This window comes from Ursus americanus, chromosome 22 (genome assembly GCF_024610735.1).
Source record: "Ursus americanus isolate L20-20 chromosome 22, mUrsAme1.1.p, whole genome shotgun sequence".
Classification (NCBI taxonomy): domain Eukaryota; kingdom Metazoa; phylum Chordata; class Mammalia; order Carnivora; family Ursidae; genus Ursus; species Ursus americanus.
In genome coordinates, this window is record NC_142148.1 from 50,350,187 (window position 1) to 50,374,975 (window position 24,789).

Below are 24,789 nucleotides of genomic sequence, written 5' to 3' on the forward strand. Positions count from 1 at the left end.
GTCTTGTTCCTTACTTCACTGAGAATGCTTTTAGTGTTTCTGCCACACTAGTTATTTTACTAAGGGCTGTGTTGTTGCTCTTTGTTTTTTTAATCAAAAATGGTTGTTGAATTTTATTAAATACTGTTTTAGCATCTGTGAAATTATACAGATGTTCTTCCTTGACCTGTTCATATGAATAATAGTAACAGATTTTATGTTATTGAATCATGGTCATATTATTGAATCATCAGTGAAAACTCTGTTAGTGTGTAGCCAGATTCTAGTAATATTTTACTGAGTCATTTTACATTGTGATTTGTGAAACCAGTTTGTAATTTTGTTTTTAATGTAATCTTTATCAAGTTGTTTTAGTGCTTTCCTTAGCTTTATTAAAAGCTTTCTCTGCTTTAGCCAGTTTAAATACTCTTGAAATGATCTGTTTCCTTAAATTTGGTGGAATTCCCCAGTAAAACTACCTAAGCTTGGTGCTTTTGGGGCGCCTGGGTGGCTCAGTTCTTAAACCTCTGCCTTCGGCTCAGGGCGTGATCCCAGCGTTCTGGGATCAAGCCCCACATCAGGCTTCTCCGCTAGGAGCCTGCTTCTTCCTCTCCCACTCCCCCTGCTTGTGTTCCCTCTCTTGCTGGCTGTCTCTCTATGTCAAATTAATAAATAAAATCTTTAAAAAAAAAAAAAGCTTAGTGCTTTTTTAGATTTGCTATCATTTTCTGGTTTAGTTTTGGTGATTTATACATTCATAGAAAATCATCTGTTTTATCCAGCTTTTTCCTCTGTATCTGGGGCTGTTATCCCTGTCCTGTTCCCTGATTTTGTGTGCTTACGTTTTTTTCCTTTTTCCCCCTTTCATTTATTTATTTATTTATTTTTTAATAAAGAATTTTCTTTTTTTCTTTTTTTTTCTTTTCTATTATATTATGTTAGTCACCATACAGTACATCCCTGGTTTCTGACGTAAAGTTTGATGATTCATTAGTTGCGTATAACACCCAGTGCACCATGCAATACGTGCCCTCCTTACTACCCATCACCAGTCTATCCCATTCCCCCAACCCCCTCCCCTCTGAAGCCCTCATTTGTTTCTCAGAGTCCATAGTCTCTCATGCTTCATTCCCCCTTCTGATTACCCCCCCCTTTCTTTATCCCTTTCTTCCCCTACCGATCTTCCTAGTTCTTATGTTCCATAGATGAGAGAAATCATATGATAGTTGTCTTTCTCTGCTTGACTTATTTCACTTAGCATTATCTCCTCCAGTGCCGTCCATGTTGCAGCAAACGTTGAGAATTCATTCTTTCTGATAGCTGAGTAATATTCCATTGTATATATGGACCACAACTTCTTAATCCAGTCATCTGTTGAAGGGCATCTCGGCTCCTTCCACAATTTAGCTATTGTGGACAATGCTGCTATGAACATTGGGGTGCATATGGCCCTTCTCTTCACTACGTCTGTATCTTTGGGGTAAATACCCAGTAGTGCAATGGCTAGATCATAGGGTTGCTCAATTTTTAACTTTTTAAGGGACCTTCACACTGTTTTCCAGAGTGGCTATACCAACTGCATTCCCACCAACAATGTAGGAGGGAACCCCTTTCTCTACATCCTCTTCAACCTTTGGTGTTTCTTTCCTTGTCCGTTTTTGCCATTCTAACTGGCACAAGGTGGTATCTCAGTGTGGTTTTGATTGGAATTTCCGTGATGGCTAATGATTTTGAACATTTTTTCATGTGTCTGTTAGCCATTTGTATGTCTTCATTGGAAAAGTGTTCATATCTTCTGCCCATTTTAGGATTTGTTTATTTTTTTCTCGTGTATTGAGTTTGAGAAGTTCTTTGTAGATTTTGGATACTAGTCTTTTATCTGTAGTGTCATTTGCAAATATCTTCTCCCGTTCCGTGGGCTGCCTCTTAGTTTTTTTGACTGTTTCCTTGGCTGTGCAGAAGGTTTTGATGTTGATGAAGTCCCACAAGTTCATTTTATCTTTTGTTTCTCTTGCCTTTGGAGATGTGTCATGAAAAAAGTTGCTGTGGCCGATGTCGTAGAGGTTGCTGCCTGTGCTCTCCTCTAGGATTTTGATGGATTCCTGTCTCACATCGAGGTCTTTTATCCATTTGGAGTTTATCTTTGTGTATGGTGTGAGAGAGTGGTCAAGGTTCATTCTTCTGCATGTAGCTGTCCAATTTTTCCCAGCACCATTTATTGAAGAGACTGTCTTTTTTTCCACTGGATGTTTTTTCCTGCTTTGTCAAAGATTTTTTGCCCAAAGAGCCGAGGGTCCATTTCTGGGTTCTCATTCTGTTCCATTGGTCTATGTGTCTTTTTTTGTGCCAATACCATGCTGTCTTTGTGATCACAGCTTTGTAGTACAGCTTGAAATCAGGCAACGTGATGCCCCCAGCTTTGTTTTCCTTTTCAAGAATTCCTTGGCGATTCGGGGCCTTTTCTGGTTCCATACAAATTTAAGGGCTGTTTGTTCCAGTTCTTTGAAAAATGTCATTGGTATTTTGATTGGGATAGCATGGAATGTGTAGATTGCTCTAGGTAGCGTAGATATTTTAACGATGTTAATTCTTCCGTTCCATGAGCATGGAATATTTTTCCATCTTTTTGTGTCTTCTTCAATGTCTTTCAAGAGCGATTTGTAGTTTCTAGAATATAGATCCTTTACATCTCTGGTTCAGTTAATTCCGAGATAATGTATGATTTTTCATGCTATTGTAAATGGAATGGATTCCCTAATTTCTCTTTCTTCAGTCTCATTGTTCTTGTATAGAAATGCAACTGATTTCTGAGCATTGATTTTGTATCCCGCCACATTACTGAATTGCTCTATAAGTTCTAGTAGTTTGGGGGTGGAGTCTTTTGGGTTTTCCATATAGAGTATCATGTCATCTGCGAAGAGAGACAGTTTGACATCTTCTTTGCCGATTTGGAGACCTTTTATCCCTTTTTGTTGTCTGATTGCTGCTGCAAGGACTTTTAGTACTAAGTTGAAGAATAATAGTGAGAGTGGGCATCCTTGTCGTGTTCCTGACCTAAGGGAAAGGCTTCCAGCTTTTCCCCATTGAGAATGATATTCACTGTAGGCTTTTCATAGAATATGAAATTGAGGAATGTACCCTCTATTCCTACAGTCCGAAGGGTTTTAATCAGGAAAGGATGTTGTATTTTGTCAAATGCTTTTTCTGCATCAGTTGAGAGGCTCATATGGTTCTTGACTCTTTTCTTGCTGATATGATCTATCACACTGATCGATTTGCGAATGTTGAACCACGCTTGCATCCCAGGGATGAATCCCACTTGGTCTTGATGGATAATCCTTTTAATGAACTGTTGCATCCTATTAGCTAGGTAGGATCTTGTTGAGAATTTTGGCGTCCAAATTCATCAGGGATATCGGTCTGTAATTCTCCTTTTTGATGGGGTCTTTGCCTGGTTGGGGGATCAAGGTAATTCTGGCCTCATAGAATGACTTTGGTAGTTTTCCTTCTATTTCTATATTTTGAAACAGCTTCAGGAGAATAGGTATTATTTCTTATTTGAATGTTTGGTAGAATTCCCTGGGGATCCGTCAGGCCCTGGACTCATGTTTTTGGGGAGGTTTTTGATCACTGCCTCAATCTCTTCATAATTAATCGGTCTGTTTAAGTAACCAATTTCTTCCTGTTTCAGTCTTGGTCGTTTATAGGTTTCCAGGAAGGCATCCATTTCTCCCAGGTTGTTTAATTTATTGGCATAAAGCTGTTGATAAAAAGTTTCTAATGATCCTTCCTATTTCATTGGTGTAGGTTGTGATCTCTCCCTTTTCATTCATAATTTTATTAATTTGGGTCCTTTCTCTATTCTTTTGAATAAGTCTGGCCAGCGGCTTGTCGATCTTGTTGATTCAAAGAACCAGCTTCTAGTTCTGTTGATCTGCTCTGCTGTGCTCCTGGTTTCTAATTCATTGATCTCTGCTCTAATCTTGATCACCTGCCTTCTTGTGCGTGGGTTAGACCTGTTCCAGTTCCAGCTTCTTGAGGTGTGAATATAAAAACTGCATTTTAGATTTTTCTATTCTTTTGAGTGAGGCTTGGATGGCTGTGTATTTCCCCCTTAGGACCACCTTTGCAGTGTCCCATAGGTTTTGGACCGATATGTTTTCATTGTCGTTGGTCTCCATAAATTGCTTAAATTGATTTTTAATTTCCTGGTTTACCCAATCATTCCTGAGCAGGATGCTTCTTAGTTTCCAAGTGTTTGAGTTTCTTCCAAATTTTTCCTTGTGATTGAGTTCCATTCTCAAAGCATTGCGGTGTGAGAATATGCAGGGAATAATCTCAGTCTTTTGGTATTGGTTGAGACCTGTTTTGTGACCCAGTATGTGATCTATTCTGGAGAACGTTCCCTGTGCATTCGAAAAGAATGAGTATTCTGTTGTTCTGGGGTGTAGTGTTCTGTATATATCTATGAGGTCCATCTGGTCCATCTGGTCCGTTCAAAGTTCTTGGTTCTTTGTTGATTTTCTGCTTAGGTGATCTGTCTATTGCTGAGAGAGGAGTGTTGAGGTTCCCTACTATTAACGTATTATTATCTATATCTTCCCTACTATTAACGTATTATTATCTATATGTCTCTTTATTCTGGTTAAGAGTTGGCTTGTGTATCTAGCTGCTTCCCTGTTGGGAGCATAGATATTTATAATTGTCATATCCACTTGTTGGATACATCCTTTAAGAATAATATAGTGTCCTTCTGTATCTCTACCTACCTCTTTAGTTTAAAATCTAATCTGTCAAGGTACAACACCCAGTGATGACAAAAATACTCAACAAAGTAAGATTAGAGGGAACGTACCCCAAAATAATAACAGTAACCATATATCTAAAACACACAGCTAACGTCATACTCAATGGTGAAAAACCAAAAGTTTTGCTTCTAAGATCAGAAAGAAGACAAGGATGTGCACTCCCAGCACTTTTGTTTAATATAGTACTGCAAGTCCTGACCTCAGCAGTCAGACCAGGAAAAGACAGAAAAGGCATCTAAATTGGTAAGGGAGAAGTAAAACTGTCACTATTCGTGTATAGCACGATAGCACGATACTATATCTAGAAAACTCTAAGGACCCTACCAAAAAAAAAAAGTCACTAGAACTCATAAGTTCAGTAAAATTACAAGATGCAAAGTTAATACACAGATCTGTTCCATCTCTATGCACTACGAATGAAATAGCAGAAAGAGAAATTGAGAAAGAAATCCCATTTACAACTGCACCAACGATTAAACACACACACACACACACACACACACACACACACTTGGGAATAAATTTAATGAAAGAGGCTTTAAGACCGGGACTCTGAAAACTATAAATACACTGATTTAAAGTCATGACACACACACAGAAAGTAAAGACATTCGATGTTTGTCGATTGGAAGAATTAATATTCTTAAAATGTCCATACTATCTAATCCACAGATTTAAGGCAATCCCTATCAAACACCAACAGCATTTTCCACCGAACCAGAACAGACCTAGAATCTGTATGGAATCGCAAAAAATCCTAAATATCCTGGAACATGGCTGGAAGTATCACAATTCCAAACTTTAATTTACGGTACAAACATGTCGTAATCAAAACAGTATGGTACTGGCACAAAAATAGACACACAGAGCGATAGGACAGAATAGGAAGCTCAGAAATAATTCCACAACTATATGGTCAATTAATCTTCAACAAAGGCCACAAAAGTATACAGTGGGGAAAATAAAGCCGCTTCAGCAGATGATCTTGGGGAAACTGGACAGCAACGTGCAGAAGAATGAAACTGGACCAGTTTTTTTCCACCATAGACAAAAATTAACTCAAAAAGCTTAAGGACCTAAATATGAGACCTGAAACCATAAAAACTTTAGAAGATAGCACAGATAATTTCTCTGACATCAGCTGTAACAACACTTTTCTAGATATGTGTATATGATCCTTTTAGTGTATTACTGAATTTGGTTTGCTAATATTTTGTTGAGGATTTTTGTAAGTGTATATTAGGAATATTGGCCTGTAATGTTTTTCTTGCAGAATCCTTGTCTGGATCAGGTATCAGAAGAATTCCAGTTTTATAAAATGAGTTTGGAAGAATTCCCTCCTCCTTTATTTTTTGGAAGAATTTGAGTATTAATTCCTTTTTGAATATTTTGTAGAATTCACCTGTGAAACCATCTAGTCCTGGAGTTTTGTTTTTTGGAGGTTTTCAATTACTGATTCAACCTGCTTACTAATAATCTGTTCAGATTTTCCATTTCATCAGGATTCAGTCTTAGCAAGTTGTATGTTTCTGGGAGTTTTATCAATTTCCCTTAGGTTGTCCAATTTTTTGTATATAATTGTTCAGAGTAGTTTCTTATGATCTTTGGCATTTCTCTGGTATCACTCTTTCATTTTTTATATGAGTTCTGTCTCTCCCTCTCTCTCTCTCCTTGTTTTTGGGGGTGGGGGAAATCTAGGTAAAGGCTTGTCAATTTTATTTTCAGAGAATCAGTTCTTAGTTTCGTTGGTATACTCCATTATCCTTTTAGTCCCGCTTCATTTTTCCCTGCTCTAATCTTTGTTATTTCTTTCCTTCTAATAACTTTGGCCTGATGTGTTCTCTTTCCAGTGCCTTAAGGGGTAAAGTTAGGTTGTTTGTTTGAGACTCATCTAGTTTCTTGAGGTTTCATTTATTACTAGGCATATGTGGTGTTTTAAATCCATTTATGAAACAGAAATGAACACTACATTCAGTCATAAATTAAAACAAAACCTAAATATCTTTTGGGGCGCCTGGGTGGCACAGCGGTTAAGCATCTGCCTTCGGCTCAGGGCGTGATCCCGGCGTTATGGGATCGAGCCCCACATCAGGCTCTTCTGCTATGAGCCTGCTTCTTTCTCTCCCACTCCCCCTGCTTGTGTTCCCTCTCTCGCTGGCTGTCTCTATCTCTGTCGAATAAATAAAATAAAATCTTTAAAAAAAAAACAAACCTAAATATCTTTAGAGTTCAGTAATTCATCTGTTGTGTATAACACTCAGTGCTCATCACAAAACCCAAATATATCATGAGGTTTCATGTGTCCTCACACTTTTCTTTAAGCTTCTAAAGCATATTGTAGAATTTTTTATAAATTGTAAATTTTCCGTATGAGATATGTGAGTTTGCCTGTATTTTTTTAATCCGTTGCTTTTATTGAGTTTATGGAGATGACTATGACTAATTATCCACCCTTGTCTTTGTGCAAACAATGAAAACAATTAAAGCAGTGTTTCTCAAACTTTGGTGTGCATTAGAATTGCCTGGAAGACTTGTTGATGCCAAAGGTAAATCCCACTGGATTCTGATTCAATAGTTCTCTCGAGGGCTAGAGTATTTGCATTTCTGACAAATGTGTAGGTAATGCTGCTGGCCTTGGGGCCATATTTTTGAGAACTGTGGAATTTGTCGAGCCTCTGGGACCTTAACTATCATCTAATAATTTTTTTTATTTTTCATACACATCATAAATATACTTTAAACTATATTATAGGCAGCTTGTGTTGAAGACATAGTGCGTTAGTACTGTTAGAATCAGAAAGGCAGTTTCTATCTAACTGAATTCTGACTACGACAAGTAAAGGGTATGGAGTCACAGGGTCAGAAGAGTTAGTGAATAAAGGATATTTGGCTGTGTTCCTGGAATATAGGTGCTCCTTCCAAGTGTTCTGTATTATGGCAGCAATTGAAAACAGCAACGTGGGAGCTCTGTGACCTTGGGCTCAAACCGTTCGGATTAAGCTTGGGATTCCTAATATTTCAATGAGGTTGAACTAGATGACAGCAACTTTCAGCTACAACATGCAGCAGTGTTAACTACAGTGATTGTGTAGCGCCTGACATTCTCAGGACTTACAGCTGTGGGTTGTACCTTTGATCCCCTTCATTCAGTTTTCCCTCCCGTCACCCCGTGCCTCTGGTAACCATAAATCTGATCTCTTTTTCTATTTGTTTTTCTATTTGTTTTATGTTTTAGGGTCCACATATAAGTGAGATCATCTAGTATTTGTCTTTCTCTGCTGACTTATTTAGTATAATGTCCTCAAGGACCATCCGTGCGGTCTCAAATGACAGGATTTCATTATTTTTATGGCTGAATAGTATTCCATTGGATATACAGACTACATTTTCTTTATCCATTACTCTGTTGATAGATACAGGTTGTTTCCATATCTTGGCTATTGTAAATAATGCTGCTATGAACATGGGGTGGCAATACCTCTTCAACAGGCTAACTTCTTTTTTTTCAACATGTTAATCTCATTTTGTTCAGCTATGTAACCAGAAGTGGAATTGCGGAATCCTTTGGTTATTTTATTTTTAATATTTGAAGAAAGTTCATAGGTTTTTCCATACTGGCTATGCCAATTTACATTCCCACCAACAGTGCACAGGAGTTCCCTTTTTTCTACATCTTCATCAACATTTGTTATCTTTTGTCATTTTGATAATAATTATTCTAACAAGAATGATATCTCGTTGTGGTTTTTGTGGTTTTGATTTGTATCTTCGTAAAGATTAGATGTTGAACACCTTTTTTTTTTTTTTTTAAGATTTTATTTATTTATCTGACAGAGATACAGACAGCCAGCGAGAGAGGGAACACAAGCAGGGGGAGTGGGAGAGGAAGAAGCAAGCTCATAGCAGAGGAGCCTGATGTGGGGCTCGATCCCATAACGCCGGGATCACGCCCTGAGCCGAAGGCAGACGCTTAACCACTGTGCCACCCAGGCGCCCCTGAACACCTTTTTTATGTGCTGGTTGTCCATTTGTCTTCTCTGGAGAAATGTCTATTTAGGTCCTTGGTCCTTTCTTTAGTTGGTTTCTTTTTTCTTTTCTTTATTTTTTTACTTTCTTTCTTTCTTTCTTTTTTTTACATACAACTGAGTTGTATGAGTTATGTATATATTTTAGGTATTAATTTCTCTTCAGATACATGATTTGCAAATATTTTCCCATTCCATATGTTGCATTTTCATTTTGTTGATTATTTCTTTCACTGTGAGGCTCTTGAGTGTAGTACCACTTTTTTTTTTTTTATTTTGTTGCTCGTGCTTTTGGTGTTATTTTTAAAATATACTTACCAAGACCAATGTCAAGTAGTTTATTCTCTATGTTTTCTTGTAGGAATTTTATGATTTCAGGTCTTCCCTGTAAGTCTTTTATCTATTTTGAGTAAATTTTTGTGGATGATGTAAGATAGGGGTCCAGTTTTGTTCTTTGACATGTGAATATCCACTTCTCCCAGCATCATTTACTGAAGAAGCTGTTTTATTTTTCTCCATTGAGAATGCCTCCCTTCTCAAAAACCGTATGTGTCTGGGTTTATTTCTGGGCTCTCTCTTGTGTTCATTAGTCTATGTGTTTGTTTTTATGCCACTACCATAAGATTTTGATTTACTATAGCTTTATAATACAGTTGAAATCAGGCAGTGTGATGCCTCCAGCTTTATTCTTCTTTCTAGAGATTGTTTCGGTTATCCAAAGTCTTTCATTGTTTCATTCAAATTTTAGGATTTTTTTTTCTTACTGCAAAAAAAGTCATTGGAATCTTGATAGGAAATTCATTGAGTCTATTGGTGGCTTGGGTAATTAACATTATTTCTTGCAATTCATAAACATGCAATACCATTCAATTCATTGGTGGGTTTCTTTTTTTGTATCTGTCATCAATGTCTTGTTTTCCGTGAAGAGACCTTTCACCTCCATGCTCAAGTTTATTTCTAAGTATTTTGTTGTTTTTCTCCCTAACATAAATGTTCTTTGTATCTTTTCCCTTATATCTTTTTCAGATAGTTTGTTGTTGGTGTATAGGAATGCTACTGCTAGGTGTACATTTATTTTCTATCCTACAACTTTACTGAATTCATTGATTAGACCTAACAGGGTTGTTTTTATAGTCTTTAGGATTTCTATATGTCACCTGCAAATAGAGACAGTTTTAACTTCTCCCTTCCCAATTTTTATGCCTATGATTTCTTTGTCTTGTCTGATGGTTCTGCTAGGACTTCGAGTACTGTATTGAATAGGAGTGTTGAGAGTGGGCACCCTTGTCTTGTTCCCCATCTTACATGACAAATTTTCAGTCTTTCACCAATGAGTGTGATGTTTGCCGTAGCTGTGGGTTTGCCGTATGTGGCCTTTATTGTGTTGAGGTACGTTTCTTCACGATCCAGTTTGTTGAGGGTTTTTATCATGAATGCATGTTGTACTTTGTCAAATGCATGTCAAATGCTTTTTCTGTATCTATTGAGATATTCATATGATTTTTATCTTTCATTCTGTTAATGTGATGTGTCACACAGTGATTGATTTGCATATGTTGAACCATCCTTGCACCCCCTGGACAAATCCCAGTTGATCGTGGTATATGGTCCTTTAAGATGCTGCTGAATTCAGTCTGTTAATACTTAAAGAGAATTTTTTCATCTATATTCATCGGGGACACCAGTATATAATTTTCTTTTCTTGTAGTCTTTTTATTTGGTTTTGGTATCATGGTGATACTGGCCTCTTAAAATGTGTTTGTGTGTATTCCTCTTATGTTGATATTTTTGGAAGAGTTTAAGTAGTATAGGTGTTAATTCTTCCCTTACGGCAGGTCTAGTAGTGAGGAACTCATTTAGCTTTTCTTTGTTTGGAAAAGTCTTTATCTCTCCTTTATTTCTGAAGGACAGCTTTTCCAAATAAAGCATTCTTGGCTGACAGGTTTTTTTCCAAGTGGAGATGTTTTGACCTGGAAGTTTCATTGAAGAAAGGTGACCGTGATCTTGCTGCCCTAGGCCAGAGTTTTCTGCACAGCCGTATTTCCTCTGCCCCTCTAAGGAGGCATGGAAATCTGCCAGGGAACAAAGCCACACAGACAACCTCCTCACGTTAAACCCAACCCCCTGACAAGGGGTGGTGAAAGGCCAACCAGGCAGAGCAGCCTGAACAGCCAAGCAGCAGGCCCCTCCCCCAGAAGACAGACCGGAAGAACAGGTAAGTGACACGCTTATTTCCTACAGGACTGCAAAACTCCACAACATGGGTGAACTTTTACATTAAGTGCATTCATAAAAATGCAAGCTTTGACTCCACTTTTGGGACCTACCCAAAGTAGATTCATAAAGACAGAAAGTAGAATGGTGTTGCCAAGGGCTGGAATGAGGCAGTAATGGTAAGTTTCTGATTCATGGTGTAGAGTTTTAGTTTCACAAGATGAAATGAGATGTGAAGTTGGGTTAGACGGAGGTTGTAGAAAGGGTATTAATGCATTTAATACATTTAAAATGTATTCCATGAACTTAATGTACTTAATGAAATATAAACCTATAAATGGTAGATTTGTAGACGGTAGATGGTAGATTTTTGATTATGTGTATTGTATGTCAATAAAAATATTTTTTCTTTAAAAACTGCAAATACAGAGAAATGAACACAGGACAATTTAGTCTTGCCATTTTGGTGCTGCTATTTTGTCTCACCCATTTTCCTGGAGACAACTTTGATCCAACAAAATGTTCTCATTCTGTGCCCACTTAAAAGCTTAAAATCAGAATTTTCCAAAACATGAAAATTTTTTCAAAACGGTATTTTCAGAGTTAATTTAATAAGACATTTTATTCCTTGATCAATTTTTAAAAATGTAGCACAATTTAAAATTCTATTTTATCTACTTTAACTTTAATTCACTGATTTTAAAAATCAGAATCAATTTTTTATGCAAATGGCTTGGATTTTTTATCCATATCATAGTCTACTGACTGTGGGTTCTGCTGTTTTACATTTTGCTTATGTGTCATTATTTTTACCAAGTCAACTTTCCTGATGCCCATTATGAATATTAAAATATTTTTTGCCCAGTTTTATTGATATAATTGATCACTGTATATAATTGACACACTGTGTATGTGTAAGCTATTATGTGATAAGAACTCTCAGAATTTACTCTCTTAACACCTCTCAAACCATAGAGCGGTATCAACTGCAGTCATCATGTTGTACTGTAAATCCCTGTTATTTATCTTAAAACTGGAAGTTTGTACCTTTTCACCATTCACTCAATCCCTGCCCCCACCCTCCCCTCTGTTTCTTGTTACTTTAATCTGATCTGTTCTTCTGAATTAGTTTTCCGCCTTTTCTTTTCTTTGTTTTAGATTCCACATAAAAGGGGAAAATGTCTATGTATCTATCATCTATATAGTATCTATCTCCCTATATATATCTATACCTACACATATATAGTGTTTGCCTTTCTCTGTCTCACTTGTTTCACTTGGCATAATGCCTCTAAGTCCAAAACTGTTATCACACTTAGCAGGATTTCCTTTTCTTATGGCTGATTAATATTCCATTATGTAGGTAACACTTCTTTATCCATTCACCACTAATGGGCACTGATGTTTTCCTTGTCTCAGCTATGGTAAATAAAGCTTCTTGCACATGGAAGTGCAGGTATTTCTTAGACATATTCCTTTGTTTTCTATGGAATGTTCCCAGACGTGGAGCTGCTGCACATACCGTGGTTCTGTGTTCAGTGTGTTGAGGACGCTCCATACTGTTTTGCACAGTGCCGGCGCCAGTGCGCATAGGCTCCTTTGCTCCACATCCTCACCAGCATTTGTTGTCTCTTGTCGTTGTTATGACAGCTGCTCCAATTGATGTGATAGGTCATTGCGCTTTGGGCTTGCGCATACCTGCTTATCATTTGTTTATGTTCTCTGGGAAAGTGCCAGAGCACTGAACACTGTCTCTGGGGTCCAGGGGCAAGACCAGTCTCCATTAGACCTTCAGGGTCCTCATTTGGACATACAAGGGTGGGTGCAGAATCACTCTTCTGGCTGAGGTGAGGGTGCTGGAATAGTAAAGAGGACACCATGGGAGTGGACAGAAAAAGGAGAAAAGGGAGGTTTCTGTGGTCCCTTATTCTGCTCTTGGAGCCTGGAGATCCTGCTCCTTTGCCACTCTGACTCTGGAAAGCCACTGCCTTGAGGACACCCAGATAAAAGCACCCCTTTCTTTGGTGGTGTGCCTGCCTGGGGCTGTACCACTAGAGACAGAGAACGTGATGCAGGGTGCTTCCTTGTCCATGGTGCCTCATCAGTTCTGCTGGAGATACTGGAGAAGGAAGAGTCAGGCAGAGGCCATTGTGGTTGTCCCCTTGCCCAGAAACAGCTCGAAACTTTTAGTTGCGCTTCTCCCTACAGTCTAGCTTGTTAAAAGGGGAGGTGGGCTCCAAGATCTTCTCAGTTATTCATTCAGTAACTATACCCTAAGCACTCCCCTATGCCAGGTACCTTGGTGGACCCATGAGGAGAGCTGAAAATACCAAGAGCTCCCTGCTTTTAGGGGCTCACAGTCTAGAGATGGACAAAGCACAAACCAAAGACGTGAAAGAAAAGAGCAAGTGCTATATACGACGACTGAAGTGTGTAATGAAGGAAGGCTGGGGAGTCATTGGATAGGAAAATATGAAAGGCCTCACTGAGGGTGACATTGCTGAAAACAGATTGACAAAAGGGAGCTAGACCTGCACACGTCTGTGTGCGGTGTGTCAGAAAGAAGGGAGCGCTGTTGCAGACACTCACTAACAGAGCTGGTTTGGCCAGAGGAGTGAAAAAGGCAGCCCCCGTGGCTGGAGGGACACTAGGAGGAGAGCAGAGGGGAGGGAGGAAGGCAGGGAGAGGTGCTGAGGCCTGGGAGACTGTTACTTATCTATTGTTCCTATGTTACTGCCTTGCCCCAGTAGCCTGAATCTTAAAATGTATATATTTAATTTCTCACAGTTTTTGTGGGTGAGGAGTCCAGGCACAAATAAGCATAGTTCCCCAGGCTCAAGGTGTGGCAGAGGCTGCAGCAGTGACTGAGGCTAGACTGGCAGAGGATTTTCTCCCAAGTTGGCTCACATGATTCGGGAAGCTGTTTGGACTCAGAATCTGAGTTCCTGTGTGTCTTCTGGCCTTGGCACAGGCCAAGTTCTCTGCCATGTGTGCTTCTACACATGGCAGCTCAAAATATCTGTGCTCGATTTTTGGTTCAGAGATGAAGAAGAAAAAGGGAAAGGGAGTGAGACGCAGAACACAAGAAAAGTAACTAGGAAGTTAGAAACTCTTTGCAATTGAAACTTAGACATCACATTTCATCGCATTGGCTGCATCCTATTGGTCAGAAGCCAGTAACTAACCACCTAATGGGTAGAGAGTGATGCCTATACCACAAGTCTGGATCGGTGGGAGCCACTGTGAAGGCTGTTCCGCTCATAGACAAAAATGAGGCAACTGGGGCACCTGGGTAGCGCAGTCCTTAAGCGTCTGTCTTCGGCTCAGGGCGTGATCCTGGCGTTATGGGATCGAGCCCCACATCAGGCTCCTCCGCTAAGAGCCTGCTTCTTCCTCTCCCACTCCCCCTGCTTGTGTTCCCTCTCTCGCTGGCCGTCTCTCTCTGTCAAATAAATAAATAAAATCTTTTTTAAAAATTTTAAAAAAATGAGGAACTGGGTCTCATTCTAAATATAATGGGAAACAATTGAACAGTTTAACTACAGAGGACAGCAATATCTGCTTCTTCGTTCATTTCCACCCCATCATAGTGCCCACATTTACACAAGGCCAAGTGGGAAAGTGTTCCAATATTACATTGTTGGAACCCAGGCCTCTGTTGAGCGGCCCTCCATGCCAAGTCCCACCCCTTCTTGTAATTCTTCCATCCTGAAAATTGTGCTTCAGATACACAGGGGACCACCCCACCCATGTTACATTATCCACATACACCTGATGATGTCCCAAGAAGTGGATTCTAGCCTGATCCCCACTAAGCAGCTTGGGAAAGTGGGGAATATGTGAGAGACACAATGATTTAGGACTCAGAACTGGGAAAACAAAGAAAAAAGGTCTGAATTCAGTTCTGTCTCCTGAAACCTCAGACCCTGGTTACATTTCCAGAGAGTGGTGGCTATGGCATTTTTGGCTCATAGTGTACAGTTAAGGAGATGACATGGGGGAGAAAAGTAAACAGTTCGTTGCCAAGAGACGGCAGAGGCCAAGGTACTGGAATCTTGAAGAAGCGACCTCACTTCCTTGGTGATAGGCCCCAATTGAACTTAGAACTCTGGTAACCAGGCACATCCATTCAAAGAAAGCCTGCTTTCCAGCTCACTTGACTCGAGACGTTCAAGAGAACAAGATGTTCTGTTGCTGTATTCCTACTTTCAGGGGCTTTGGCCCAGAAAGTCCAGAGAGAAAGACTTTCACATCATTGTAGTCGTCGTCTCAGCCCGCTTTTCCGAGCCCTCTGGACATGTGGCAGGAGACACCAACAGGTAACACAGGGCAGCTCAGAGCAGCCCACTGGAGAGCAGGCAACAACAGTGATCCTACTTCAGCAGGCCCACACCTCTTGCCCCTCACTAAGTGTGTGTGTGTATGTGTATGTGTGTGTAGAGGAGGGGGCAGAGGAAGGATGCCCTTCCTGGGCAGAAGCAAGCTGCCAGGTGTTGGAACCTGGCCCATCTTTCATGTTCACACCCCAGGTCATAGCAGGCAGGATGAGAAGCTGAGTGCTGGGGACCAAGCTCAACCACCTATATGTTAATCATGAGCCCTAGGGTTTCATCTGGCTTCCTCTTTGTTGGATGTCTTTTCTGCTGCTTCTCTTAGCCTTAACTGGAGAACACGATTTCTAATGGGGGTGGCCCCTTGTGGCAATGTCCCGTGAGGCCACTAATGTCTCTTGGCCCCATATATATGGGGCACTGCATTTTCGGAGCTGCACCCAGGAGATCATTGATGAGCTGGTCTGTGACTTTAACTATTCCAACTCCCTAGACAAGTGTCAGGTGCACCAGACCACCCAGGATCAGTGCTGCCTGAGGTGAGAATGGGAAGAGGGTTCTCCACACCCAGGGCCCCCACACAAATATGGGGACAGACCTAGGGCCCTCCTATAGTGTTTCCACATGAGTGTCCCTCAGGCCCAACCACAAAGTAATCCCAACATCTACACCTCCACCACCAGCTATGGGATAAGGTAGGAAGACTCTTCACATATATGGGAATGGTAGAGAATATAATTAATGTTTTTTTGCAGTTTAGGGGCGTAGGTTATTTTGTTTTGTTGTGTTTTATCTTACTTTTCCCGAAGCCATGAGTGTCTTTGTACTGTTTTTATTATTTTCCCTACTCACCCAGGTATCCTGTGTAGAACCCAGCTCCACTGTCCTTGGAGAACTTGTCTAAGGCCTTATAAATCCTCACACTAAATAGGGTGATTGAACATAAAAGGAATGGTGGGATGAAGTCATTCTATATGTTTCTCTATAACGCGTCATTTCTCAGAGTACATCAAATCATTGTAGGTCCACCAGGTCACAAGCTGTGTCCTTATATGTCTTTTTGGACCTCCGTAAAGGAGGTCGTCAGCCACAGTAATTCAGCCTTTCAAGGCTGGTGGAACTTGACATGATTCAATTCTGTTGCCATTTCAGCAATGCTGCAAGGAACACTTAAGTGTCTTAACAAACTTTTTTTAGCTGCTAGATCTGCCAGAACATAGAACCACAGATTGGGTGGAAGGCCTCTGATGCCTCCTGGCCCAGGTAGCTGGCTCTATCTTTTCAGAGTTCCACCCAGGACATCTTTGATGAGCTGCTCCAAGGGTTCAGCTACTTCATCTCCTTTGACAAGCAGCAGGTGCATCAGGCCACCAACAACATCCAGTGCTGGTCTGGGGTGAGAATGGGTCCAAATTCATGTCCTATCTCAGGACCCACAGATGATCAGGGCAAGGCCAGAACCCACACTAGAAACAATTGGCTCCCCTGTGGCCTGCCAAGGAGGGTGGTTTCCCCTGAACCTTTCTCTCCATGTCAGGAACAGACCAGGCCTCATCAGCATGGGAGGAATGCCATGCATTCCATGCTCTGGACAGTTCTCAGGCCCAACGTCTATGATCTCAAGCAGCGTTGGAGATGCTAAGCTTCTGCTTTCTCCTGTCTGCAGTAGGGATGTTTACCGATGACTTAAAGGCATAGAGTTCTTAATAAAGGCTATTAAAAGAGAGAAATGCTATTGTTGCTCAACTAACAAAATGGGTTAAAGGGAACAATGGTTTATCATTTCACCCCTAAAGCCAATTGCACCTTTAAGCCTAGAGCCCTTTTCTGGGCGGGCCTTCAAGTCCCTTTTCTTGCACAAGTTCCCGAAGCGTTGGGAGTCTCTGGTCTGAACGCCAGACCCTGATCTTCCTGGTGGTTCATGGAGTTGAAGCTGAGTACACTGCGCTCCCCCCCCCCTGTCTTTCTGGTGGGGAAAAAGAATTAATCCTGTCCCTGGACGAGGCCTGCACGATGCTGATGCTCAGAGAAGGCACAGTGGAGCATTTCGTACGCTCCCTGGTACCATTCTTCCCAGATATAAACATATCAAATATCACAATTTTCTGCATAATACCATGTGTTCACTTCACCCCAACAGGTCCTGGGCCAGCAGTTCAACAGGTGAATGCCCACCCCAGGCACAGCACAGGAGTGAGACTCCCACCTACTAGCTGTATGTCTTGGGAATGTCACTGTACCTCTCTGAGCTTCACTTTCCTCTTCTGAAAAATGGGGTGGTAAGAGGCTGAATCTCATAGGGTTACTGTAGGAAATCATGGGAGAAAACACGGCACGGGCTTATCTGGGGCCTGGCTCTGTAGAAAAGGCTGCTGAACATGCTGGGCATCTTCATGTTTAGTAGTTCTCGCTCTCCAGTGAAGAAGCTCTCAACCTCAACCCTCACAGGCCTGTGGCCCTTCTGGGTTTACAAAAGCAAATGGAAAGCTCATAGTTTTCCTGTTTGCAAAGGACTTCTGAGATTCCATCTAGTTGGTCCTGGCACTGGTCCTTTATGTGACCAGATTAGGGAGTCACTGGGGGCAGGCAGAGCCGCCCAAGGTCCACTCAGTATTTGGAAAGTACTGGTTAGGAGTCATTCATTCAATAATATGTATTAGGCATGTAGTAATGCAGGCACTTTCCAGTCACTAAGATAACTCAGTCGACAAAGTAGATACAATGTCTGGGTCTCAATTTTAGTCAGAGGGTCAGATAGTCACTCTACACATCATAAGCACCCATGTCCATAGTTCATTAGATGTGACATCTTCATGGCCTACTCTAGGTGTGAATAGATCCACCCGTGTTTGTACCATTATGATGGACTATAACAAGTAAAAACACGGTCTTTGGGTCCAGAAGGAAAGACTGCTGCCTCCACAGAGCAGGGTGGGAGATACAGGGGTTGTGGCTGGGGAGGGACTTTCAGAGCCATAGATCTCACAGATCTCTTGGTTTCCATGGGAGGGCTGAATTTGGGGGGCTTCCTGAAGAAGCAAATGAGTCAAAAAGAGCTATGGATGGGCCTTCAAGCCCTCTGGGAAGCAGAGCACAATCTGGGCTGAGCTGGTGCCTAAAACATCCACCCCTTTGATGGTCTCATCTTGCTCTGCCTGCCCCTTTCCGTATCCACCTCTGCTGACCACAACTGGGGCCAATAATAGAAGCTGTGGTGAGCAGACCACTCACAAATCTGCCTCAAACTTAAGCCCTGATACTGGTCTGCATGGAAGACGGAGTAGACTAGACCTATGGCCGTGAAGAGTGTAAGTGGAAAAACCACTCATTCAGGTTTTCTGGATGAGCAAACCACTGCAAAGACAGCTACAGAGGGGTTGGAAGTGGCCTGGGGCCATCTTCTGGGACCCACACAGAAAGAACGGTGCTGTGGGAGTAGCATGTGGAATGAAAGGCCAGGCCTCTGACTGTGCTCCACATATGACTTGAGGTAAAGCGGTGGGGGGGGGGGGCTCTGTACATCTGAAGTGCCATGACTGGGACCTGAAAAACCATGCCCCCATTCTCCTGCTGCAGCGGGAACTTCTGGAGCCTGTAGAGGCAGAGGGTAAGGGAGATTGCAGTTTGGGAAGGCTATCTGGAATGGGGCTCATGGATTGGAAATTCATTGGATATATTTTTTTAATATTTTCTTATTATGTTATGTTAGTCGCCATACAGTACATCCCAAGTTTTTGATGTAAAGTTCCATGATTCATTACTTGCGTATAACACCCAGTGCACCATGCAATACGTGCCCTCCTTAAGGCCATGGTATATGTCCTGTTTTTGGAAAGGCACATGGAAAGTCAGTTATGTGGATGAACCTTTCTCTTTAACCTGCTCCAGTGCCAGCTCCAGGGCTCCTTCCAGTTGCAGAGCCAGAAAAAGGGCCTTCTATGGAGCTAGAGGCAACCCCAGCTCTGCATCGACCATCACCTGCAGTGTCAGAGCCAGCCTCCCCTCCATCAGCTGTTGCAGAACTGGAACACATGCTCCCATCATCTCCATGTGTGCCGGGTGCTGAGCTGCAGTCAGCTGGACCATCAGCTTTCCCAGGAATTTTCACTCCAGCTCTGACAATAGACATAGAGCCCACTGTGACCCCAGATGGTTCCTGCTGTGTCACCCCAAAGAACCAGCTGGGTGAGGAGAAGCCTGACCTCCTGGACTTCCCTTCCAGGCTTGTGACAGAGCAACTCACATATATGGATACGGTGAGCAGTTAGGCTCTCAGGGTGGGGCAGGGACAAGCGTTTCTTCTGCTGTAGGCTGCCTCACACCTGCCTTTCCCTGATGTGGACTCCTATGGTCTGGGACCAAATCTCAGCTCCACCACTTCCCAACCCTGTCAACCCATGAAGGTGCTTAGCCCCAAGCTTTCACTGTCCAGCTGCGGACTGTAGCGAGAGACCCTGATAAGCACTGATACGGAGGTACTAGGGAGAAGAAATGAGCCAGAATGGAGAGACCAATGGGCAGGCCCTGGTCCCATGGGTGGAGGAGGGCAGCTCTCTGTGTTCAGTCAAGTCCATGGGTCGCCCACCCACTTGTTTTGGAGGCTGAGTACCCTCATCAATTACTAGGTATCTGATGTGTACTTAAGTGCAGGGCAGATAGATAAACCTGTGGTTGTAGCTATCATGTGAGAATGTGTATCTGAGAGGGGAGTAGAACCAGAGGGATGAATAGTTGGAGGGGAAGAGTCCCCCTTGGGAGGAGCCACCTTGAACAGCAGCGTGGAGCTTGGAGTTTGTGAGGATGATCAGGATGCAAATGCCCTCCTTCCTTCCCTCGTCTCTATTTGCTCCTGGGCCATCCTGTCCTGGGCCCCTCAGTGAAAAAGAATGGAGTGACATCCAGGGACTCCAACCAGGCTCAGGCCACATTCTCAGCTTTCTGAGCTCTAGCTCTGACCTGTGACCCCTATCTAGGACACTACTCTTGCATGTGAAATAGCTGGGTGAACAAACCTCCCCCTGTTCTCTAGGAGCTGTTCAAGAAGCTGCTGCCCCATCAGTGCCTGGGCTCCGTCTGGTCCAAGCGCAATAAGCCTGGCAGTGAGCACCTGGCACCCACAGTCCGGGCCACTGTCGCCCAGTTCAACGGTGTGGCCAAGTGTGTCATCACTACCTGCCTTGGCAACCCAAGCATGACAGCCCGGGACAGGGCCATGGTGGTGGAGCACTGGATCAAGGTGGCCAAGGTATGCAACGGGAAGCCCAGCTGAGGTGATCTCCTGCGTCTCGGGCACTGCTCTTCCCTTGATCAGGTCTCAGGGTGGAAGGCCCTGGTCTTTGCCCTAGGGACTGTGCAGTCCCTAGGCTCTTCCTTCCAGAGGCTGACTGTGACTTGCATGGCCCAATGTTGGGATGCTCTGTTCCTCCTTGACTTCTTCCTTGGAGTGAGGTAAAATCCTTTGTCTCTCAGCATTGGGACTCTTTGGGCCTTATATGTGCCCTTCGGCAGGTCCCTGGACATCTGCTTCATCCAGGAGGAGTGATTTAAACTGAGGGTGACTGAAGCTCTAGAGAAAATCAGCCTCCACTACCCACGTGACAGCTCATTCTCTTCCCTCCCCAGGCCTGTCAAATCCTGCAGAACTACTACTCCCTGAATGCCATCGTCTCGGCTCTGCAGACTGTCTCAATATACCACCCCAAGAAGACATGGGAGAACATTTCCAGGTGAGACGGTCTCTCTGCATGGACGGACCAGGATGGATGAGGGATCTCCCAGAGGCCTGTCCTCTTCCCCCTCAGCCAGCTTGGACCTCCTGGGAAGCAGCAATCCCTGACTACAGGACCTGGGCTGGCAGGCGGGTCTCTCAGCCTCCCTGGAGAATAGGCCACCATGTCTCCTGCTTTAGAAATCAGTTTTCCTAAATGTTCCCCCACAAGGCTGAGCTGAATAAATATTTTCATGTGTTTACAACCACTAAACTCTGCCCAATTGAAACCAAAATTGACCAAAACAGAGCTGCTCAATTAATATGGGAATGGAGTCATAGGATGACCTACATCAGAGCTCTGTCCCATGTCCTACAAAGACCTTAGTGCTCAGAGGAACCCAGAGAAAACTGTTATCCAGGCAATTTGACACTTTGGGGTTCTCAAATAAAAGGGACTTGCACTCAATCCTGCCACATTAGTCCTCCAATCGTCCTGCCTCCTTTCCCTCTATTCAGGAAGTGCTTTCAAAACTTTAAAAAGCTGGGCACTGAAGACAACCCACAGAGCAGGAAACTAGTCATCAAGGTAGCATGGAAGGTGCAGGTCTGGAAAGAGAAGAAGGGTGTGAGGGAACAGGGTCCTGCATGGATGAAATAGGGAATGGCCTGAAGCATTCCTTGGAGAGGGGAAGCCTTTGGCATGAATGTGGTGACAGGTTGGGGTGAAGATTCCATTGGGGGTGGAACAACCAGGTGCTGCTCAACCAGATTCGCTAGCCTAGACACCCTGTCTCTCTGTGTCAACAGCTAGTCCAGATGGACACCTGTACAAACCTTGAAAGCCCAGAGGACAGGGCTCTGCTCAGTGAAGGGGTTGGGATGGGTTGAGGGCCACAACAATAATGATAGTAATATGATACTGAGTCCTCAGGAGACGATGGGAGGTAGGTAGATTTCTCACTTTTCCTGATGAGAAAACAGGCTCAGGGAGGCCAGGCTGCAAGCTCAGGGTCACACATGGAGAATGTTGGAGCTGAGATTTTTCTAGAATCACTCATGGCATGCTTAAGGATAATGTTTATCAGTTATCAGCTGACTTAAGTCAGACATCTAGGGTCTGAATTAAAAGATGGTGGGGGCAAGTGGACTGAGGGTATTACGGTCTCAAGGATCTTGTCCTTGGCCCTGCAGGAGCAACCATCTAATAAATCTGCCACCCTGGAGATGGCCCTCCAGAGAGCCCAGAAGAAGAGGCTGCAGAAGAAGGTGAGTGTGCCTGAGGCCCAGGGCCTCCAAAGTCAGAGGAGAGGGGCTTCTCCCTGAGGGCTGGAAGCCTCCAAATCAGTACAGGTGGGACTTCAACTCCAGCTCCACTTCCTGTTGCTTCTTAAATTCTTGTTTCAAAGTGACCAGCAGGAGGGTCTAGAAAGCTGGATCCAGAATGTGTTTCGGGATGGGGAGGAGCCCAGGACTATATACCCTGTGATTTTCTAAAAGCAGGCCCTGGAGGTGATTAGAAAGAGTATGATGTACTTGGAGGGTGAGGGGAAAGGGAATTGAGGGGAGACTGCTAAGGGTCCTAGGCTGCTCCATGTGGGAAACTGGGGTGGGCCAGGAGGCTGCAGCATTTTCAGGGGAGGGTCCCCATGGGCATCAGAGAGCAGGGACTCATCCCAACCCTACCGCTCATGACACAGGGTGTTGTCCCCTAACTTGGCACTTTCCTCACTGAATTGGTGATGCTGGATATTGCAATGGAGGACTATCTGGAGGTGGGTGAGCCTGAGGATTGTGGGGGAGGGACCAGAATCCGGAGGTTTGGGAGCAGAGCGCCCCTGTACTGAGCCCTGAGCTCTCAGGACTCGGCAAACCTCCCCTCATGACAGCCTCACAGTTGCCCTTGTGAGCTGGGGTCTCTTGCCCATCTCAGTGATAAGTGAAGGGACGCTGCACTTAGGACACGGCTCCCGGTGCCGAAGACTGGTGAAGCAGCAGAGCTTCCTGAAGGCAAAGCTGCGTGAAGTCTGTCTGACTGGACCTCAGCCTCCCCTGGTGAGGTTGCCCGTGGGGGGAGAATGAAGTCAGGACCCTCCACATCAGCAAGCACCTCAGTAGCCGCAGCAGCCCCTTCCTGCCTGAGGCTTCGGCCTCCCCTACTGTCTTCCGAGAGGGTAGTGCTACAGGGTCCCGATCTGTAGCCAGTCCATCTGCCCCGTGTCCTTTCTCTGGACCCCAGAGCCTTGCCTAGATCCCAGTCCCATTATCAGTGTTTGCAGAGCCCACAAATGTGTCTTGGCCTTAGCGCAGCATTAGAAGGTGTGGGTGTAAGGTGCTAGTAATAACCAGGGGGCTCCTTCTGATGGACTTTGGCTCTCTGCTTTCCAAAGATGTGAGATCAACCACCAGAAAAAGAATAAGGTTGTGTGTCACTTCCTGTAGGAAAGGGTAGGGAGTGGGCCTCAGAGATGTCCCTGGGAAGAACATTGCTTGGCTCCATCCCCTCCGTCTCACGTTTACTGGGATAGTTTGATAATAAAGAAGTGGAAGACCCATCTAGTTAGTAAGTGGGGATAGAGGAATGCCATCAAGGATAGCTTCCCGTAGGAAGGGCTATTTATACTCACCTCTGAGAACAGGTTGGGATTGGATGAATCTGCAGGCAGGAGGGTGGCCATGTGTGCCAGGACCCGGGACAGTTCCCCTCTCCCATTGCTCAACCCTCACCAGGCCCTGCAGCTACCCCCCCCCCCCCCCGCCCCAGGCTCCCTATACATCCTGTGCTTCTCTCTCTGCTCAGGAATACCAAGTCATGACGGACATCATGCTGCTCCAGGTGGCTGCCGAGAATTACACCCTAGAGCCCGAGGATCCTTTTTGGGCCTGGTTCCAGGCTATGGAGTCTCTCAGTGAGGTGAGAGGTGAGGCCCATCAGGAGCTGGGTCGGTGAGGTTCGGGGTGGACTCTTTCTGCTGGCCACTCCTGGGATCCTCCTTCCCTGGGCAGCCTCAGGCCTTGTTGCCGGGGCGCCTGACTCCAGCTGTGGGCAAGCACTGGCAGGGACTCTTAAATGGAAGCTCCTGGGCAACTCACAGGTGTCCCTCTGTCCTTAGCTACACCCTGTCCTGCCAGCTGGTGTCCCGGTCCTAGCTGGTCAGTAGCACTCAAGAAGGAGAAGAACTGGCCGCAGTCAACCTCAGGGCTGAGCAAGTGTCCAGTGGCCCTGCAGGGATTCCTCAGCAGCTGGGGATTTGCGGTGCATCCGCCCCATGTGCTCCACATCCCTTCCTCCCATCTATTTAGTTATTTGATGGGGGGCAATATTTATTCTCTTAAATAGTAAGTGGTAAATTCAAATATTATTATATTAAAGCCCTTTTTTCTTTTAGAGCCCGAGAGTGTGGTTTGTTCTTTTACTTCCTACAGTAACGTAGAAGATATAGACTCTCATATTCATTCCTGAACTAAGGAATCTTAAAGCGTCATCAGCTATTGTATGTGGGAGGAAGGAGAAGAGCCAGTCCTCCTCCCTAGCTACTGGAGGGTACCCCCAAATCCCCTTTACTCAGAGGACAGGTTCATTTCAGTACAATAAATTTGGGCAAACAGCAAAGGCAGCCCCTCAGAACTCCTGAGATTTAGAGGTTGAAGGTACTTCCACAGAAATAGCAACAACCACTGAAAGTGGGAGTCTTTAAGAGTCACACTCCCCAGAACTGCTTCCT

General features: G+C 43.8%; 1 long non-coding RNA gene across 25 annotated transcripts in view; it reads left to right on the forward strand.

Moving 5' to 3' along the window:
- The window catches only part of LOC148108125 (uncharacterized), a 122,938-nt gene that overhangs the window by 76,454 nt on the left and 21,695 nt on the right, over positions 1-24,789 (forward strand). For 18 of the 25 annotated variants that reach the window (XR_015721060.1, XR_015721067.1, XR_015721074.1 and 15 more), the window contains 2 exons: positions 10,755-20,602; positions 20,980-23,985. This is a non-coding gene — a long non-coding RNA (uncharacterized LOC148108125). The remainder of the gene's footprint in view (positions 1-10,754; positions 20,603-20,979; positions 23,986-24,789) is intronic. The other 7 variants (XR_015721053.1, XR_015721064.1, XR_015721072.1 and 4 more) reach the window with 4 other exon arrangements.